This window comes from Macaca fascicularis, chromosome 17, assembly GCF_037993035.2.
Source record: "Macaca fascicularis isolate 582-1 chromosome 17, T2T-MFA8v1.1".
NCBI classification, from domain to species: domain Eukaryota; kingdom Metazoa; phylum Chordata; class Mammalia; order Primates; family Cercopithecidae; genus Macaca; species Macaca fascicularis.
Window position 1 is genome coordinate 64,909,596 of NC_088391.1, and position 22,614 is coordinate 64,932,209.

At 37.0% G+C, this 22,614-nt stretch overlaps 1 protein-coding gene across 5 annotated transcripts in view; it reads right to left on the reverse strand.

Annotated features, from left to right (window-relative positions):
• KLF12 (KLF transcription factor 12) overlaps positions 1-22,614 on the reverse strand; it is a 447,122-nt gene that overhangs the window by 255,732 nt on the left and 168,776 nt on the right. The gene's annotated exons all lie outside the window — the stretch shown is intronic.

Consider the following 22,614-nt stretch of genomic DNA (forward strand, 5'->3'; position numbering starts at 1 on the left):
CGTTTAATTTTTATGTCATGGCAATTCTGGTCAAATGAAAATTTCTACCTATCAACCTCCAAATATCTACTTTACAAACAACCAACATAAATCTTAGATTAAGAGTGAATTTTTAGGCTGAACTAAATAACAAATAATTATTTGGTCTTTATTCTGGTATATGTTTTGCTCAATTTACCACCTCTTGAAAAGAAAATCTTATTTATATTGTAGCTCAATAACATTTCAAACACCATTTATAAAAGATTAAATCAAGGTTATTTTCTATGTAATTGTCACTGCCTTGGGGATTTTCTACAGTCAGCAACCCAGGAAGGGAGTCAGAATCACACATCAGTGCTCGCATAAGGCCCAAATCAGGCTCATATTTTTAAACATGTTTAGAATGCTAATTTCTCTGTTACATATTGACTCAACTACAAATCTGATAGAACTAAATTTGATTGAGATTTTAGAATGGTTATTTTTATTTAATTACAGAATATAACCACAGGACACTAAAGTGGTCTTATTAAGAAAAAAAAATCAGTTTCTAAATATTTTGCCTACCTGGTGAAAAAGGTGAGTATAATTTCTAAATCTTCAAGTGTTAATATGGTCGCTTTTCTACAAAATAGCAAGTTAAATAAAAACAACCGGACCGGGCACAGTGGCTCACGCCTGTAACCCCGCTGAGGCGGGTGGATCACCTGAGGTCAGGAGTTCGAGACTAGCCTGGCCAACACGGTGAAATCCCATCTCTACTAAAAATACAAAAATTAGCTGGGTGTGGTGGCAGGCACCTGTAATCCAAGCTACTTGGGAGGCTGAGGTGAGAGAATCACTTGAACCTGGGAGGTGGAGGTTGCAGTGAGCCGAGATCGCGCCATTGCACTGCAGCCTGGGGAACAGGAGTGAAACTCCATCTCAAAAATAAATAAATAAAAACAACTCTCCTTTCAACAAACCATAAATTACATGTTCTTGTTACCAAGTAATACCAACAGAGTGCAGTACAGTGAAACTCTACTTCTCATATTTCTTGACTCTTCTTTTTGTTAAGAAAAATGTTCCAAGAAATAAAATTTACAGTCTCTTATCATAAATATTTGCTCCAAGGAATCAACAAGGAAAAGCAAATTTACTCTGGAGTTAATGAGCATTTAAAAAGTCTACACCACCTAGTCTACTAAGTGATAAAAAGAAGAAAACAAATTACTGTCAATATTATTTCCCTATAAGTGTTCGATATATTCAAAACTGGCAGGATACTTTTAAAATATTCTTGCTTTGGAGTTGTCCCTTTTTTTCAGAATTTTACATCTTAATAGATAATTTAGAGTAGAAGGAACTGTGGTATATTACTGGTGAGCTTAGGTGAGTTGTTCTAAACTTGAAACCCTTTCATGGAGGCCTGTGGGTTGTTTTCATACGGGGCAGGGATCTCAATTCCTAACGTGTCACTGGCTTCCGTGGTTGGCAGCAGCCAGCTTGGCTTACCACCATCCAGTCTCAGGAAAGCCTTCCTGCAGCCGGCCAGCCCTCCACTCTCTGGAGTCTGGCAGCAGCTCTAGGAATCCACCTTAACAAAGCACCCTGTAGGCTGTTTGGCTGGTAGACAATGAAGGATGAACTGATAGTGCTTCCTACCCTGGAGGAGTTCTTGCCCAGATGAAAAGGCAAGAAAATGCCTTATGAGGAAGGCCCAAGCAAAAGAGGAGAAAAGACAGAGAGCGATTCTGGAAAAGCAGATTTAATGAACTGTTAGAATCTGATTAGAGGCTAATGTCCCTTTTAGTGCTTTGTACTAATTTACAGCTGATATACTTTAACCATCTTCCCCACTGGCTCTGATAAACTCATTAGTTTAAAAAATGCAAGCTAACCAGAGTCTTTGAAGTTAAAAACTGATAAATCATGAAAACCTGACTGGGTCTGTGTTCCACTTAACACATTTAAATATTAAATATATATTCATGATGGTTTTTCTTTAAATTTTTATTGTTCTTGAATAATTCTACATGTGTTAAAGTCAAGATGTACAGTTTAGTTTCATGTACAAGTGAAAAAAACAAAACATTCTCAATATTTTAAGAAATCAAGTTTTCCTGGAAATCTTTCTATGATTTTCTAGAATCATTCACTGCCACAACTATAATAAACACCATAAATAACAATGTTCACAGCTGGAGAACTAAGCTTCAACTGTTAAACTCTTTCAACTAGTGCAGATTCAATCTGTATATATGCCTATTGCAAACACATGTGAAGCATATTCATCTCTGCATTCACGGATCTAACCCCAGTTCTCATAAACAACAGCATTCAGTATCACGGCATGCTCCAAACTCTCTAGGAAGGTGTGTGATTTTTAAACAACACATGGTAATTACACAGCATTGACAATACAGTCCTTGAAACAAAATATTCATAACTTTATCTCACAGAGCTAAGATCAGATACATATAATCCCAGATGACCATAGACTTTAAATATGTAATAGAGTATAATAATTTGGAACTGCTGTCAAACATATCTTGCCATGATCTTAATCAAAACACATTTGCTGTGGAATCAATAGCTCAACTGATTCCCAAGAGATAAATAAAATTACAGTCATCAATTTTAGTAATGTAATATCTTTGTATATTTACAACATTTTGATGTTACACAACCCTCAAGAAATGCTTTATGTATGCTTATATACTTGTTTCACAAGTGAATTGTACCAATTAATGAAAAGTCATCCATAGAATTTGTTAGTTGGCTGTTGACCAATTCCATGTGCATGGGATGGGAAGGGTACTCTTGATATCCCATTTACCAAATATGAATTGGCAACGGCCGAGCGTGGTGGCTCACTCTTGTAATCACAGCACTTTGGGAGGCTGAGGCAGGCAGGTAACTTGAGCTCAGGAGTTTGAGACCAGCCTGGCCAACATGGTAAAGCTTTGTCTCTACAAACACTACAAAAATTAGTCAGGTTTTGTGGTGGGCACCTGTAGTATCAGCTACTCAGGAGGCTGAGGCAGGAGAATCATTTGAACTCAGGAGGCAAAGGTTGCTGTGAGCCAAGATCGTGCCACTGAACTCCAGCCTGAGTGACAGAGTGAGACCGCCTCAAAAGAAAAAAAAGAAAAAGAAAGAGTCGGCAACACAGTAGTCGAGCTGACATTCGCTCTCTCTGTCAAAAACCATGTAAGCACAACAGTCATTGATCCCAACATCTCAAAATATTCTGAATGTAATGTGCAGCAAGGAAAGGGACTGATCGTCAATGACCAGAACTCATAAAAACATACAATACGGGTGACTTTCCAGGTCAACTCCTACAATGTGCCCCACTAACCTCCCAAGGCAGGTCTTTTCCTTTCTCTCCTCCTGACCTTGACTCATTTTGCACAACTGGAGTAATAAGGAGCTAGCTAGTCAATACTCAACAGTTCTAAGATTTTAAACAAGGTTCCTGTCATTAGTCAAAAATAACTGCTGGTGTCTGTTTTGCTCTTTCTAGATATAGGATATATGATATATTTATTTAAATATGCATCCACTTTAAATCTTCATATTCAGGTGCAGGTGATGAGAAATAAGAATATGTCACCCTGCCCCATGTCCACATTATGCTAGACAGTGATATAAGGGACATATGAACAGTCAAGATTCACCACATCAAGTTGCTTGGTACACTTTCATAGAAGAATCTTTTTTTTTTTTTTTTTTTTTTTTTTAAGACAGTCTCACTCTGTCACCCAGGCTAGAGTGCAGTGGCATGATCTCAGCTTACTGCAACCTCTGCCTCCCAGGTTCAGGTGATTCTTGTGCCTCAGTCTCCTGAGCAGTTGGGATTACAGTCATGCACCACAACGCCTAACTTTTTCTATTTTTTGTAGAGACAGGGCTTCACCATGTTGGCCAGGCTGGTCTTGAACTCCTGGCCTCAAGTGATTCATCTGCCTTGGCCTCCCAAAGTGCTGGGAATACAGGCATGAGCCACCAGGATGGCATAGCAGATTCTTAAAGGTTTACAATGCAAGAGTGCCCACTGGTTAAAAGTAACATCCTGTGGGTACCTCTTCCTATAGAAAAAATATCAGAATCAGATTGCAGGGCAATTAGGGGTTTGCATAAAAAAGATTTCTTAGAGAAGCCAACTGATCTCACCTCTACCCTAACAACAACAAACACCAATAACAACAGCAATTTTTTTCAAGCCCTTCTGCAGATGTGCCAGTTCCACTAATAAGTTAACAACTAACTGCAAAACGTGTGCTCATATACAAGCAAATCAGTGAATTCCTCCCTCTCTCTGGGTAAGTGTTAACAAACCTAATAGATTGAAATAATGTTTAGGTAATTATTTCAGTTGTCTACTGCTATGCAACAAATCACACAGTGGCATGAAACAACAATCATTTTATCATTATCTTGGTAACAAAAATAATACAGATATTTGCATATTTACTGTGAGCCAGACCATGTACTAAGAGTTGTGCATATAGCTGCTCATCTAATCCTCACCGCAACCCAAGAGATTGATGCTGTATTATCTTATGTTGAGGCATCTGAGACACAAGAAGGTTAAATTGTCCAAGGCCACACAATTAGTAAGCAATACAGCTGTGCTGAAAACCAATGAGTCTGACCCCAAGCCAGCAGTCTTAACCACCATACTCTATGTACCTACCTGTCCACTCACTTACCTTTCTCTATATGAATACACACTCCTAATATAATAGAAAAAAAAAATATGAACACCTTAGTGAAGGTCCCAACACAGACACTCTGGAATCTCAGTAACAGCTCCTCCCTGAGCTAAGCTAACTTAGTTATGGAACTAAATGTGAAACTTGTAGTCACTGGTGAGTAGCAACGATTTGGAGAATCAAGGCTCTGGTTTCAAAGCTATTTCAAAGCTGTTAATATTTTTTTCCCTTTAAGTTTTCCACATATTTTCTTAACTTGATGAGATTATATGTTTCTATCCTAGCAATATCTCATAATTAATTTAGCAAGTAACTTCATCTGCTACCCAGCTTTTAAAAAATATTCTTGTCTTTGGCGGCTCACTCAGTATTTTCACAATGGTTTCATGTACTTCGATGAAACAGTAACTTCACCTTCTACATTTTATACTCAGAACAGACGCCTCTCAGCATTACATTTAATTTATAATGGCTAAGTGTAAAAACATCCTTTTCTCTACTCACATATCCTCACGCTGACAACTCAGCTTCATAGAGGGCATATAACTAATCAAAGTACCAGAAGTGGGACAAAATAAGCATCCCTTCAAACACAGACTTTGCCATTCTAGCCCAGCCTTTCATCTTACATTCTTTTGCATACTGGGAGAATGGATAACAATGTCAATAACTGTATTTTATTAACAAAAATAAGAGCCAAAACCATAGGCCTATTGGGACTCTCAACTGAAATCCCCCATATGTTTCAATGACCCAAATTACATTATTCTGAAATATTTGTCTTCAGTTTCAAAAACAGAATCCTTCCATTAAAAACCTCACATTGAAGCACATAGAACAGTACCTCTCCTAAGGACTAGTCTGTCTGTGTAATGCAGCAATTTTTAATTTCCTGATAGCAATGATCAGCCTGTTTCCTATGTTGGTAAAGTGCTAAGCTATCACAACAATGTGCAGTTATACACTAATATTTAAAAAAATATTTCCTATTAGTGATAGTTGCTGAACTAGCCATGAAAAGCAGATGTTCTTATTCAAGTTGCAAATGGATGCTTTTCAAAAGGGCAACCAATCCAATCCAAACTGGGAGCCAAAATTTACTACTGGCATTTCCAAAGGCCTCAATACATTTTTAAGAATTACAACAGATGCACGCCTACTTTCCTGGGCAGAGGATAGTTAAAATGACATCTGAGCTTCTGAATAACACTTTTCATCCCAGCATTTACACAAATTATAATAGAAAAGTATTTCTGTCATTCATACTCTGAAAAGCTGCACACACTTGGGGGTTGTGAGTTGGCTAAATATTTCCTTAAATATGCAACAAGAGCCTCTCCTGTGCCCATCATTCCATTCCATCTGCACCACAGTCATGAACCATGGATAAAAGTAGTGGTCAGAAAGCACGAAAATATCAGGGTAAGAGAAGTATTAACCCACCAACAACCAAACCCTAGAGAAGGAGGACAAAACTTCAGTTCAGCTGAAGAGGTATTAACATTATGAGGAGAGATCCGACATGTGGAGGCAAGTGTTAGGGTAGAGATGGACTTACAAGTAGGTTTGATGTCAGGTAAAGATGAGAATTCACTTCAGTCCTGGAAAAGGAAGCCAGAAGCAAGATCCTTTCTGGGAGATGAGGCTAGCAGAAACTAATTCTCAGGACCTACCCCCAACAGCCCAGAGCTAGGAAACAGGAGTAGAGAGAAATCAGAAAGTTGGCCGGGTGCTCCAGTCCATGATGCTGGGCTTCCTTCCCTGGGCACATGCTTAGACACAGAAGCCAGGCACCAAGAGCCTGGGCAGAAGTGCCAATGCAGCACACAGGCCTCACAGACGATCAAGAAGTACATTTGCAATACAACCACAATATCCTCACAAGGCTCCCTAATTTTACAAATTACAGTTATAACAACAATAACATTTATTGAACACATGTAACAGGGGTTGTTTCATGTGCTTTACATTCATTGCATCATTCATTCATACATTGATTCATTCACAATATACTTATTTAGGGCCAGCCACTGTTCCAGTTATTTAGGATATACCAGTGAGCAAAAAAGAGGAAGTTTTGTGGAGTTTCATTCCAGTCATTTAATCGCACATCAATTTTTTTTTCTTTTATTACGGCTATTTTAGACAAGAAAATTATTAAAGTTTGAAGAGATTATATAATCTGTCCAAGATTATGAAAATGATAATGAGTCTAACTTCAGGATGACAATCAATTTTTCATTGCTTCCAGGGATAGAGATCCTCAACGCACAGGGTACTCTGGCACTGCTACAAAGCTGTGTAAGCCTAGAACTGTGCAAGCAACTCTGCCTAGTGGGTTTCAGGCTCCTAATATATCAAGAGACCAAGCACCACGGTTGAGGTGGAAGCAGCAAGGCAAAGGCAAACTGATCCCATATACAATGGAGAGGAGAGCTCCAAGCTCATTCTGAAGTTCTTGCCCTGACCTACAGCAGGTGCCTCTAACCACTTCCCTAACCCCATTGTCTGCCATTCTGCTCAGGCTTGACCATATCAAAAATGCTCCTCCTTCCAGGACTGTGTGCATTCTATTCACTCACAGTATTCACCACTACCTGACAGACTCTTTATGTGCCATTACATTAGAACGTAAGTTCCAGGAGGACAGAGGGTTCTCTTTTTGTTTGTAACAGTACTCCTATCCTAGACTTGAAACTTACACCGTTAAATAAATAAATATTTGTTGGACTAATGAAAAAATATAAGATCCAATCATTCTCCAGGATCTAGGAGATAAGCTAGTTGTTGACAGATGGGATGAGAATTGGGCAAAATCTTAAGAGATATGAAATTCCCCATATTGGTGAATAATAAAACAGAATTTGGCATGGCTAAAACATAATGTTCACTGGAGAAGTAACTAGAGATAAGACCAGAAAGGTAACCTGGAGTCAAGTCATGAAGGGTTGTATCAGTCCCTTCTCGCATTGCTCTAAAGAACTACCAGATACCAGGTAATTTATAAAGACATGAGGTTTAACTGACTCACAGTTCTACAGGCTGTACATGAAGCACGGCCGGGGAGGCCTCAGGAAACTTACAATCATGGCAGAAGGCAGAGAGGAAGGAGGCATGTCTTACATGGCTGAAGCAGGAGGAAGACAGCAAAGGGGGAGTTGCTACACACTTTCAAACAACCAGTCTCCTGAGAACTCACTCACAAGACAGCAGTAGGGCAGTGGTGCTAAATCATTAGAAACTGCCTCCATGATCCAATCACCTCCCACCAGGCCCCCAGGTTAAAATTTGACATGAGATTTCAGTGGGGACACAGAGCCAAGCCATATCAAGCTTCTTATATGTTATGGTAATTCATTTCTTCAAAACTGTTTCTGTAATGCCTGTTGGATGCTACTTGCTAGGGGTGCAAGTGCACAAGACAGAAAGGCTTTCTGCCTTAAGAGAGCTTGATGTAAAAGAGGAAGAAACATGTATGGGCATCACATAACAGGTGATGAGGAGTCATGAAGGCTTATTAAGCATAAGCTAATGTTTAAGCATTGTTTATAGAAAGACAGGACTAGAAGCAATTCGGAAGCTGACTTACAAAGATGTCTGATGTGATACAAAAGAAAGTGCAGCCAGCTCACAGCCCATCACAACAGGACAGGGGAAGAGGTGGTGTGGCAGTGGGAAGAAAGAGGAGGAAAAATATTTGAGAGACAGTTCATAGTTGTACAGCCTTTGATGACTGAGATGAAGGAAGTGCTGGTAGTAAGAAAGAGCAAGAAGAAGAGTGTCAAGAATAACAAAGATTTTTCTAGATTTTCCACTAAGGTTAAGACAGGAAACCAAATAGGAAAAGAAAACCATGTCACATTTCTCCTATATCCCTGGGATACATGAATATCTGGGTGTAGTATTCAATTTCAATATATTTTGTTTACCTAAAATCTGTTACACAGAGGGAAAGATCTCTCTTAAGCTGTGCAGGTTCGAATCACGTAAAAGAGACTAATAAAGTCAAATGTATCCAAACATGGAAATACAAGTTTGCTTAAAAAAAAAAATGCTATCAACCAATCCTCTGATTAGCCACATTTTTTAAAAAAAATTGACTACCATTTTATTCTACAAACTCATGGTTATCAAAACCAAAAAACAAAATACAAATTGCTATTTGCTGAAGTAGAAGTTTGAGTACTGTACATTAACATATTCATTGGTCATTTCCCTTTATGAAAAGTTGAATAGTAATGAAAAAAACATTCAGAACACTGGAGTATGTAATGAAATAACACCACTGGTCTTTTGCGTCAAGAGAAAATGAAGATTACTATCAAGTATTAAGTCATTTATTTTCTGTGGGAAACAAAGGAAATAATTATTGACCCAAATTTCCACCTTTTCTTGTGTACAATGATTTCAAGTTGCTCCTTATCAAACCCAAAATGGATTAACTTTCTACAACACGGATCACTGAGTGTTTATCTCCTGCATAGCCTGAAAAAAACAGCGCTGATGAGTTGGGGATAATAAAAGAATGTACCCAAAAAGTAAAAATACAAGTTAAGTTTTTAAAATGTGACCCTTGTAATGAAAACAAAAAAGAGCAAGCAACCTTAAATTTTTTTTGGCAGCCAGAAAAATGTGCACACTGCTAAACAAGTAAATTAGATTTTGTTTTTTTCTTTTCTTTTCTTTTCTTTTTTTTTTTTTTTTTGAGAGGGAGTCTCACTCTGTCGCCCAGGCTACGGTGCAGTGGCGCAATTTCAGCTCCACCTCCCGGGTTCACACGATTCTCCTGCCTCAGCCTCCAGAGTAGCTGGAACTACAGGCACCTGCCACCACGCCCGGCTAATTTTTTGTATTTTTAGTAGAGATGGGGTTTCACTGTGTTAGCCAGGATGGTCTTGATCTCCTGACCTCGTGATCCGCCCACCTCAGCCTCCCAAAGTGCTGGGATTACAGGCATGAGTCACCGTGCCTGGCCCAGTTTTGTCTTTTTCTAAGACTCTACATTCATTCTCTTCACATATTTCTAATTTAAATATTTAGTTAAAACTTTGTGCTTATATGTAATTTTATCTTCCTCTGAAAACCTCGAGCATGGTATTGGTTTCTAATGGAATGTATGTTTTCAAAAAAAAGTAAGTCAGAAAAAATGATCTTTAGATTTTTACTTCATCCGAGAAAGGTTATCAAAGCACATAAAAGCATGATGTAGTGTTTGCCATGTTATTACGAAGTATAACAAAAGTAGTTAGGACTAAAAGATTATTACAATATTAACTAGGTTGCAGCAGTATGCATTGTCTGGACAGTCATGTCAGACACCTAACAAGAATGGCCATGCCTTTCCTCTCTTTTCCCACCAACACTCTGGATGCTCACAATGTAGAGAAGAAAGACATTTCTTAGTTGGCAGTCAAATGGCTAAATGCATATGCTTGGCCCAATATATAATCTATCAATTTTTCAAGGATATCCACTTCCCATTTATGATTTTTCCAGATTTCCCAAATGATGTCTTTAGTTATATTAAATTTTACATATAATCCAATTACTGTATTCATTTGACATTTTTACTGACAATGCTGTTAAATATCTAACTCATTTCACCCAAATATCCCCCAAGAATTCTGACTACGTTATCTTTTACCTTTTTGAATACATTCTTTCATGTCTACACGTTCTTCTGTACATTTTCATTATTGCACAGAGTACAAGTTAGAATAGGACATTGCCTCGGAGAGTGGGCCTGATAATCAGACTTCCTGGTTTAGTCTCTACTATGTATATAAGTCCAGGTATACGAGACTTTCTTCTGGTTTCAGTTTTCTTATCTGTAAAATGCTGATAAATTTCTGCTTCACATAATTTTTTTAAGACTTCAAAGGGACAATGTATATAAAGTGCTTAGCACATAATAAGTCTTTTACAAATGTTAATAAGTAATACTTAAATAATTATAATTAGTAATAGTAGTATTTCACTTATTCTTCCCAAACTGATTTTTAGAATGGATGTACTGACCTGATTTTCTTTGACTCTTTGCAGAAACCACTAAGTTTTGTGTTACATTCTTTATAAAACTATTATATAACTAAAACAGATATGTTAAGAGTTGTTTTTCGTAAATGATGACAGGAATTGACAGAAAACAAACCCACACAATTAATACATAATTGTGGAATACATTAATATATAATTAAGGTAAGTGGCAGCAATGAATTATTTTATGTTTAAAACTGTGACGATGTACACACCGATCACACAGAAATACAAGTCCCTTCATCCTAATGAGGACATCTAATGTTTTCTGACTACTAAAGACAACCATGAAGTGTCTGATAGTGCTTCCTACCAAGCAAATTCTATATTTGATACAGTGCTAAATAAAAAGTTTTACTGGTTCTCCTTTATGTGATTATCCAGAAATATACTGTTTAAGAGAAAGACATTTATTACCGAACATATTTAACAAACAGATTACTGGAGAAGTTATCTACAAAGTGGCCTGTAATTTGAGCCCTGGAAAACTTTCAAAATTACTTGAGGAAATCAAAAGAACTACATAAGAAATAAGTTGCTAAATTTCAAAATTAGCTTGCATTTAGGGCAATATGAAGTCAGCAATACCAACACCTCTATGCCATTACACATGTTCCTGTCATCACCTTGACGATGTTCTTTCCTCACCTCTGCTTTTCCACATTTTACCAACCATGCTTGTTTCTTCTTGGAATTTCCATAGGATGTGCAAGTGTGTATATAAATAAATTAAATCCAGCATTCTTTTTTCCTTTCTGGAGTATTTCTCCAATTCTAAAACGTACCACAATAAAGTCATAAAGCAAACAAAATTCATTCAACAAAAATTTGGAATATACTTTTAAATTAAGGAATTATATAACTGCACAGCATTTACTCAGGCCTTGTTACTTCCTGCCAGCCTCTTAATAAGCATGACCCATAAAAATAGAAACAGTATAATTTTGAATAACTGAATAACTTATTATACCCAGGAACTTTCTATTACCCTCTTTTGCTATTTGATGCTGAATATGGCTAAAACAAATGTTGCCAATAGAGAGAGTACATTTGAGGAAGTTCATTGTTGTAACTCAGATATTCTTTTAGACCAGGGCTTCCTAACATCTGTACTACGTACATTTACACCAGATAAGTCTTTGTTGCCGGGGCTGTCCTGTACATTGCAGGATGCTCAGCAGCATCCTTGGCTTCTGCCACTACATCCCTGAAACATCTCCTCAGTTTTAACCATCAAAAATGCCTTCAGAAATTGCCAAATGTTGCGGAGGAGAGGGAGTAAAGAGTAAAGCAGCCCAATTCAGAACCACTATTTTGTAATTACTGATTCTATGAACTCATTAGAAAAGAACCTTACTTTTGGCCAGGCATGCTGGGTCACATCTGTAATCCCAGCACTTTGAGAGGCCAAGGCAGGAGGATTGCTTGAGCCCAGGAGTTTCAGACCACCCCTGGCAACACAGCAAGACCTCATCTCTATAAAAAACAACAATTAAAAGAACTAGACGGGCATGGTGGTGTGCACCTATAGTCCCAGCTAATTAGGTTGAAGTGAAATGATCACTTGAGCCTGGGAGGTGGATGCTATGGCCCGTAATTGTTCCACTGCACTCCAGCCTGGGCAACAGAGGGAGGCCCTGTGAAAGAAAGGAAGGAAAGGAAGGGAAGGAAGGGATGGAAGGGAGGGAAAAGAGGGAAAGGAGGGAAAGGAGGGAAGGGAGGGAAGGGAGAGAAGGGAGGGAAGGGAGGGAAGGGAGGGAAGTAGGGGAGGGATGGAGGAAGGAAAGGAAAGGAAAGGAGAAAGTAAAGGAGAAGGGAAGGGAAGGGGAAGGGAAGGGGAAGGGAAGGGGAAGGGAAGGGGAAGGGAAGGCAAGGGAAGGCAAGGGAAGGCAAGGGGGAAGGAAGGAATCTTAATTTTATGTTGAATTATACTTCCCAATAAAATCATACCTCAATATTAAAAGAAAATAACACCTGATATAAAATCATACTATAATTTGCTTTAGAATATATCTGCTGGGAAATTAGCAATATTTTAAAAGATAATTTTATTATTTTCCTTAAATTCTATCCTTTCTGCATATCCAAGTTTTTCCAAGAAATAAGTGCAAAGATCCCAGAAAGGGGCTGCAAATTTGCTTATTAGTTCAAGCAATGGAAACTGAAAGAAACCTGAAGATTTCAATATTAATATAGTAACTAAGGAAAGCTTTCTGGCCCCATTCTTAGACATGGCCAATGAGGAGCTACTAAATTAGCCTCAGAAGTCTCCAAAGTAAGAAACTACAATTACCCAAATTAATATGGTGATTTAACTTTCAACAGGGAACTAGAAGACAGAGTTTTTATTCTTGGCTCTACATCAGATTGGCCGGATGAAATCTTTAGAATTTGCATTCCTTCACAAAAAACAAAGACTGACCCCTATATCAAGAACAAAATATTTCACAATATGAACTGAAATATAAACCTGATTATATTTCATTAATTTTGTTAGAAAAAAGTAACATAAAATCTAATATATCCTTGTGGTTGTTCCATCTAGTTCCTGTGAAAAATAATAAAAATGATCACAAGTTATGTAAATCAATTGCTAAAGAAAAGGGGGAAGGGTGTTCCTTATAAAAAACTAAAAGATATGCTGGGTAGCAGGGCAAGAAGCACAAGTTTAAACATTGGATCCTTTCTAGAAGATCTTACTGTTGATTCATAGGAATAAAAGAAGGAATTGGTTTTAGAAGATAGGAGATATGCAGAAAATGAAACCACAAATTCACTTCTTTTTGCACATGCAGTTTTGTTGCACCGTCTATATCTGTGCTGTCTGGGTAGCCACTTGCTGCAACTACTGAGCAGCTGAGACATGACTAGTCCAAATTTAGATGTATGCAAAAAGCATATTGGATTTTGAAGACTTAGTATGAAAAATACAATTTAGAATGTCTCGTAATTTTTGAATTAATTACATGTTGAATGGTATTTTGATTACACTGGGTTAAGCTAATTTTTTTTAACTTTTTTTTTTATCTTTTGAGACAGAGTCTCACTCTGTTGCCCAGGTTGGAGTGCAGTGGTGCAATCTCGGCTCACTGCAGCCTCCGCCTCCTGGGTTCAAGTGATTCTACTGCCTCAACATCCAGAGTAGCTGGTATACAGGCACACACCACCATGCCTGGCTAATTTTTGTATATTTAGTAGAGACAGGGTTTCACCATGTTGACCAGGCTGGTCTCGAACTCCTGACCTAAGGTGGTCTGCCCGCCTGAGCCTTCCAAAGTGCTGGAATTACAGGCATGAGCCACCGTGCCCAGCCATTTTTTTGTTTAAACTTGTAAAATGCCTACTACAAAACAAAAATCATAACTTCCTTTAGTGTCTACTAGAATACTGAAGATTACATATGTGGATTGTATTCTGTATTTCATGGACAAAGCTGTTCTACACTACTATCATGTCAGTGGCTCTCACACTGAATTGGTACCATGATCTTACCTGTAGCTTCCACCCAGTCTTTCTGGAAATTGAAAGGTGGTGGGGAGTGGGAAGTTTTGAACGTCACAAAATTGAAAGAATGCCACTTTCCTTTACTGCCCAGATGCTAGAGATGTTGAAAGTCCGTAGCGTATGAGTCAGTCCCAAACAACAAACTTCTCTATCCATAATCTCAGGTGTGCCCCCACTGGAAAACACGAACGTGAACTCATCTGCTAGGCAGACTTCAGCAACTAATTGCTGAAACCTAACTTTGTATCTTTAGCACTGGCTTCTTTATCCCTGAAGACCCAGAACTATATTCTAACGGACCCCTTAACATCTCCAACTGGACATTCCATGGGGATGGCACAATTAACAAATCCAAACCAAATTCAGTATCTCTGACCTCCACACCCCTTCCAAAAAAAAAAAAAAAAAAAACCCGCAGGCAAGAAAGACAGATCTTGCTCTGCATCACGAATTTTCCATCAAGGAATGACATCATCATTGACACAACCCTGTTTCTCAGGCTAGCAACTTTTTCCTTGCTACCCCACTTAAAACTTGTTACTACAATCCTTGGCCAGTCACAGCCAGCCTTTTCTCTCTATTCCAATTGTCACTGTCCCATATATAATGGTATTTTCTTCCATCCCACCACCAAAGACATTTTGGGACAGAGGGAAATCGTTCCTCTATATCTACTGGTTAAATTAACTAATTTAACGAGCAGCAGAGGAAAATCTCAGCAATTGTTGATGCTAGATAAAATGTAAGGTCATAAGGAAGCCTTAGAAAATATGACTGTATTTTATATTAAATATATATATTATTTATATTAGATATATTAAAAGAAAAATCATGATGTCTACTAGTAGATAAGGATAAGTGACTTAAAAATCAATTAAAAGTATTATATATGATTAGATGTGTTTAAATGTAGTACATATCTATGGTAATGTACTATATATGTATAATTATATATCTCATGTAATATATTTACATATTAAGTGATTCCCATTATGGTTATTTCAAGCAACTATAAAGAGACATTTTGAGAACCTTATTTTTCAACACATTATCAGGTAAATGCTATCTAAAAACAAAGATATTGCTTCTAGATTTTAAAAGGGCAATGCATAACAAAACTGCATTTTGCTTCTAATAGTTTAGTCTGAAAGATCAGATGATGGCAAATCATCACCACCTTTTGAAAGTATAAAATTGCAGGATGAACATTCTCAAATACTGCAAAATGCAAGTTTTTCTCTTTTACCATTAACTTGAAAGCATATGAAACTCCCTGAAGAAAGCTGGAGATACACAAATGGAGGAGAAACATCAAGGCCTACTGGCATCCTGGAAAAATAACAATATTCACAGCCAATGTGAGTCTCAAAAAGTGACTGAACAACCAACCTGCTTCCAGTATTAAAAATAATAGTTGAAATTAATCTAATGTCAAATAATTGAGAACTAAATGAATAGATTATGAGACATTCAAACCACCGAATATTTACACACTAAATATGTAGCTCTTCGTCTTGATATAAATGACTGATGACAAAGAAGTGGAAAAAAAAACCAGTATGTTCTTATAACTTTAAAAATAATGCATATGGAACAGAAAAAGCATGCTAAAATGACAAACACTCAAAATTGGAGCTGACAGAACATGGAGTGAGATTTTTCACTTGCTCTGACATGTTTTCTCACTTTTTAAAATACTTGTAAATGTTATCTATACAATTAAAAGAAATGCTTGACAATTCAAAATGTGAGGCAAAAAAAAAAGAGTCAAGTGGGCTAAAAAAAAAAAAAAAGTCGATGGTTGGGATTAGAAAAAAAAACAAGTTCCTATGTAGGTTAGCAATCATAAAGTGTAAGAGAGTCATTGTTTCTCTAACCAGCAACATGCACATACATGCAGACACATACACACTCTTCCATGTATACTCATGTTACAATTTAACTAATACAAACGTTAAAAATATGCAGCTGAAACTGAAACAATGTACTAAGTTATATTTGTAATTGATATGCTGAATCTGTTATACAGCTTGAAGTGCGCTATCAACACCTTTGTGAATATTTTCATTATGCAGAGATCTATATTATACTGTTAACTCATCTGAGAATGATATAATGTATTTTATGTTCTAGGGAGTTCCTTGACAATAGACAAATGGACACATTATACTATTGTCTTGTGGTAAGTATTTAGCATCCTTAAAAAAGAAATTATGTGCCAAATACTTTTTTTTTTTTTTTAACTTCAGGGAGTAGCCAGTGAGTGTACTTAGCCAGTGAGTGTACTTAGCCAGTGAGTGTACTTAGCCAGTGAGTGTACTTAGCCAGTGAGTGTACTTTAACTTCAGTGAGTAGCCAGTGAGATCTCACTCATAGGGGAAATAAATCTTTTCTGGTTCTATCTGGGGAAAGTACACAGGAGCAAAAAGATTTACACTTGTCAGATTTTTGAATAAAATATACTATCTTATAATTACAACAATTAGACTCTGCCCTCCTTTGAGCCTTTAATTATGATAGCTGCATTCTCAGATTATATAACAATGTTGGAAATGTTTTTTGAGAAAATTCTTAGAGAGTTACTACGAAGAGGACTGCGTTCTAACTAACAATGCATTTTTGGAAGAACCAAAAATATCCTCTGGGTATTTTCTTAAAAAAATCTTTCCAGTTTCCTGCCTAGCATGTAAGAAGCTTAGAAGTAGCCACTCCATCCTAACAAGTGAGAAGCTGAATAAACTAAAAAAATCAACAACTCTTCTCAGATCTGTTAGAGAAGTCAAGGGCAAATACTGTCCCAAAATTGGAGACAAAGATAGGAAGACACAGAGAAACAGAACTTAACAGGGAAGAAAACTCTGTGAGAACAAGTATTCAGGCTGGAAATCCCGAATTGTAATTGATGGATTGCTACGGACTCAGAGTGGACAACTCTGGGAGTTAAAAACTCCAGGGGGACCAAGTCACTGGAGGTTCTTGACATGTGTACAGTAAAATCTGTAATCTTACCTAAATTTAATAAAACTTAAGGAGTGTGTATTACAATGAGACTTTAGGGCAAAAGACCTGAATAGACACCTTATCAAATAAGACAAAGATGGCAAGTTAGCATAGAAAAAGATGTTCAACACCATACATCATTAGGGAATTGCAAATTAAAACAATGAGATACCATTACACAACTATTAGAATGGCCAAAATCCAAAAACGAACATCAGCAAATGTTGGGGAGGATGTGGAGCAACAGGAACTCTCATTTCTGGTAGAAATGCAAAATGGGCAGCCACTTTGGACAACAGTTTATTAGCTTCTTCCAAAACTAAATATATTCTTACCATAAGATCACACTGTAACTCTCTTTGGAATTTACTCAAATGAACGAAAACTTATGTCCATGCAACATTTATAGCACCATTATTCATAATCCCCAAAACTTGGAAGCAATCAAAATGTCCTTCAGTAGGTGAATGGATAAACTGTGGTACATCAGACAATTAATCAGCACTAGAAAGAAATTAGTTATCGAGCCACGAAAAGACATGGAGGAACCTTACATGCATATTGCTGAGTGAAAAAAAAAAAAAAGAAAAAGCCCATCTGAAAAGGGTATATCCTATATGATTCCAACTCTATGGCATTTTGGAAAAGGCAAAACTATCGACACAGTAAAATGATCAGTAGTTGCCAGGTCTTAAGGGGAAGAAAAAGATAAAACAGGAAGGGCATAGAGGATTTCAAGGACAATAAAATTATTTTTATGAGACTATGATAGTGAATACACATCATTATGCACCTGTCAAAACCCACAGAATGTACACAAAGAGTAAGTCCTATTGCAGAGTATGGACTTTGAATCACAATGATGTGTCAATATAGGTTCATCCATTGTAACAAATGTACCACTGTGGTGCAGGATGCTGAAATTTTCAAGGACGTTGTGTATGTGTAGGGATGAGGGGTAGATGGGAACTCTCTGTACTTTCTGCTCAATTTTGCTGTGAATTCAAAATTCTAAAAATAAAGTATATTTAAAAAATCTCTTTGCAAGTTTCATCACAACTACTTTTTAAAATTCAAAAACAGAAAGAATATACTCTGTACAATGGTCTCCAAAAAAAAGCGGTTAAAAATAAATGGACAATTCGATAATGCATTTCCTAATTCACTTCAGGGATACTATAATTAGTATTTAGACATATGTAAAAACACTAGTGTCTAAAAGTAACCACTATTGCCAAGTCTATAAAATTATAAAAAAGTAGCAAGGTGCTATTCTCAAGAGTTTTGAAGAAACAGACCATTCTCTCACACAATTTTATATTACTTAAGCATACTTGTAACAGAGATTCAAACATAATTCCATTACCTCACATTAACTTTTAGCATTTTGTCAACACTAATACAAGGGATTGGTTAATAATTTGAAATACCAGGCAACATGGCCAAATATATCATTCTGCATTTAATCATTTTTTCCCTAGCAGTAAAGAAAATTGCTACCTGGCATACTTCTTAAATAAAAGATTAAAATACAATTAAATAAAGCATAGTCATTTTGTGTCAGAAGATGTAAGAATATGTGTGTTCTATTGGGATAAAAAAACCAAAGTTCCCATACAGGTTAACAGTCATAAAGTATAAGAGAGTCATTTATAAACACACACATACACACGTGCATGTTTATAACTTGGAATTATTCATATGTCCCTGAAAAACATCCTGTGGGAAAAGCAATTGCAGGCATTGAGACACAACACTCTGCCTCAACTAACCTTAACTTTTCTATTTATTTTCAATTTTAGAATGGATTACATAATGTTAAAAAATGGTATTAGGTTTTACTACTTCTAACAACTAGGACAAGTCATTCAACAATGCTTTTGGAACATCTGTTTATATCAATTACCTTTTAAATTAAAAAGTTTTTGGAAAAATAATTCAAACTTTCTATATGGAAAAGTTTTATATATAATTTAGTACTTATATGACACTAATAATGCCAATGGTAAATTTTGCATTTTCAATACTCACTTCAGCAAATCTTAATATTTTGACATAGAAAATAAGTTGTCAAGGAGAAGCAGAAATATTTATCTAAATCTAATTACTTGAAAAAACATTCTGTTTATATTTCTGCAAGCTAATAATTTCAAATAAGAAATCATGTACAGCTTGGATGCTAAGGTCTGATAGATTGGTTCAGAAATGCAAACACCCAAAAGAACTGGTAAAAAGATTGTTCCCCTCAATAATAGATGGGAAGACAACCTAGCACTATGGGATTATGAAGTGGAACTTAAGCAAGAAATGTCTCTGAGGTTCAACTCATGCATTTGTTTTTACAATTTATTACAAACAAAATCAACAAATGGGGAAGTTAGCTTGAAAGTACTGACAGATCCCTTCTGAAGTATTGTTACAAATGTCTAATTTTATACCATTCATGATCTTCCATCCAAACAGTGGACAATGGAAAAGTAATCTGTGTGACAGTATAACTAGTAAGAGAAAATCCAGGTACCCTGTACTTTCTCATACCCACACCAACTACAGCCACGGATGCTAGGTCCATGCAACAGTGAGCATCTTACTGGCTCCTACCCACAACTCATTGATCTTTGCATCTCCCACTGTTTACAGAATAGCTCACAAAAGACCGAAGCTCAAAACAGCCTGCCTAGGTCTTTTTTCCAGGTTATTGGACATTGACAATAGCAAAACCATTGCTCAAATTCAGAAACACTCTATAAGAATCTTAGGTCAGCTGGGCATGGTGGTTCATGTCTGTAATCCCAGCACTTTGGGAGGCCGAGGTGGGTGGATCACAAGGTCAGGAGATCGAGACCATTCTGGCTAACACGGTGAAACCCTGTCTCTACTTTAAAAAAAAAAAAAAAAAAAAGAATCTTAGGTCAGCCTAGTTTGAGTGTATACCCGAAAGCTTTCTGGACCCCCCAATTCTCTCAAAAAGGTATCAGAGGCTGGACATGGTGGCTCATGCCTATAAATCCCAGCACTTTGGGAGGCTGAGGTGGGAAGATTGCTTGAGCCCCAGTGTTCAAGACTGGAATGGGTAACACAGTGTGACTTGGTCTTTACTTAAAAAACAGAAAACATACCAGAATCAATTGTAGGAGGCACATTAAAGAGAATCTGACATTAGGGTTGATATGAACCTAGCCTATGATATTCCAAGGAAGCCAAAGACAAAACAGGACTGTAAGCAGTGCTTCCCAATAATTTTCACACTATGGAGCATGCAAAAAAGGTAGCAGCTCTGTTGCACACTGGGGTAAGCAGTTTAACTTGGCCTTGGCAGGCAGTCCCAAGGGGTAGGGATGCACATCTCAGGTACACTTGTAACACATCTGTGAGGGATCAATGTGACTCCAGATACCCTAACAGTCAAAAGCCTTTACCTTAGGATCCAATGCCCTGAACATGGCTACTTTACAAACAAAACTACCACCAATAGCAAAAAAAAAAATAGTGCTGAGAACTGAAGCACCATCAAAATCTTTATACTTTAATAGGTCAATGCTGCCACCATTAAAAGTACATTATCCCATGACAATAAGTTTCCCAAATATTTCGGATGAAAGTATTTCAGATGAAAGACTTTAGGGCACAATATTTTAATGTCAAGTCTCCATAAGAAATATTTTATTCTAAAAGCACTTTATTTTGATGGCTCATTTCTTCATTCTTCCATCGGAACCTAACTAATACATACAAGGATTCTAACCTCTAATTACCTCTGTACAGTCCTCTACAGTGATGGGATGTATAGGCCAAGCAGATCTGATGGGTGGGGAATCTGGCTGTCACCCAGTCAGAGGCCTTGTGCTTGTATCTACATGGCTGTTTACGATCCATCCCCTTCTGCGTGGTCCATGCAGGGATAACGTGAAGGCTGACTTAGCATCCCAAAGGCAGATGCAGACAACATTCATGCACATAATTGCACATTGCTCCAAAACTCCTGCTCCCCTTTCCACCTTTCATCTTTCCCTTTCCAGAAGCAAATAAGTATATTAAAATCTCCCACTCTCACCAAAAGGCATAAGATGACTGGAATCTCTGTAGAAGTTATTAAGTCCCTATTATAACATGCTCTTCAAGCTAGGAAATGACTATTTCACACCAATGAGCTTTCTTTTCAAAGTTCTTGTGATGTAGCTACTATGTAAATTAAATTAAGAACAGGCCACTCTAATACTCTAGTAGGTGGGGCTGTAAACTGCAGGGCAATTTGGCAGAAAATATCAAAAGCCATCAAAATGCATGTACCTTTCAATCTAGCAATTGTAACTCTTGGAATTTATCCTAAGGTAATAATTAAGGATGTGCAAAAGAGTATTAATTTCCCTGCTGTTTGTAATTACTAAATCTTGGAAGCAAGCTAACTGCCACCAAATTGGATGCTGGTTAAATAAGTTATCACAGAAACATAAAAATCACAAATGATAATTTTGAAAGATGTAGAAATGTGCCCACTATATAATACAAGCTTGCGCATGTCAATCTTAAGTATCAAAATCAAAATACAAATAAACTAAATGAAGTTACTTCATTATTCCGAGTGCAGTTAAAATTATGGCAGCTTTACTTTTCTCTTTGTTTTCTGATGTTTCTCTAAGGATCTATAATGAACATGTATAGTTTTGATAAAGAAAAACTAAAAGAAAAAAAAAGTGAAAGCTTAAAGAAAGAAAAAAAAAAGAGGCCAAATAGAAAGTATCTGAAAGAGAAGGATTAGGAACAAGTGTGATTGTGAGGCCCTGAAATGTGCAGCCAACATTGGTCATGAAATCTCTGTTCCTCGGGGATTTGTAAGAAAAGGGTAGCCAAGTCTCATTTGAGGACAGCTTGAATGCAGTCCTGACCTCTGTGGCCTCTTGCAGTTTCATGTGCAAAAAGACTCAGCCAAAATTCAATTTTCCCTCACTGAAACACAAAGTAGTCAATTCCTTACATTTGCACCTAGTCCTCCACAATCCTTTCTCCTGTTCAAGAGACAGCAACCCTAAAGTCTTCCGCCCAGCAACAAAACCAAATGACACTGAATTTATATGCCCAGTAATGTGCCAGCACTTTACTCAGGAAACACTGTCAAATGTTAGTTAATATTCTGTAACATGCAACTTACTTCTAGCTAACTGACTTGTCCATGTTAAAGAAAAAATATAATTAATTTCAGTCACTTAAATATCCCAGACTAAGAAAAAGAAAATGTAAAATGATATGCATATTGACCTATAAATTTTATAACTAAAAATGTTATGAACAGTAACCAAAGTAACTTCCAGGATATGCTTCAGGACAATTAAAAATACTCACTTCTGACAAGCTCCTTTGCTTTAAAAAGGCCTCTAATTTTGTTTTCTAA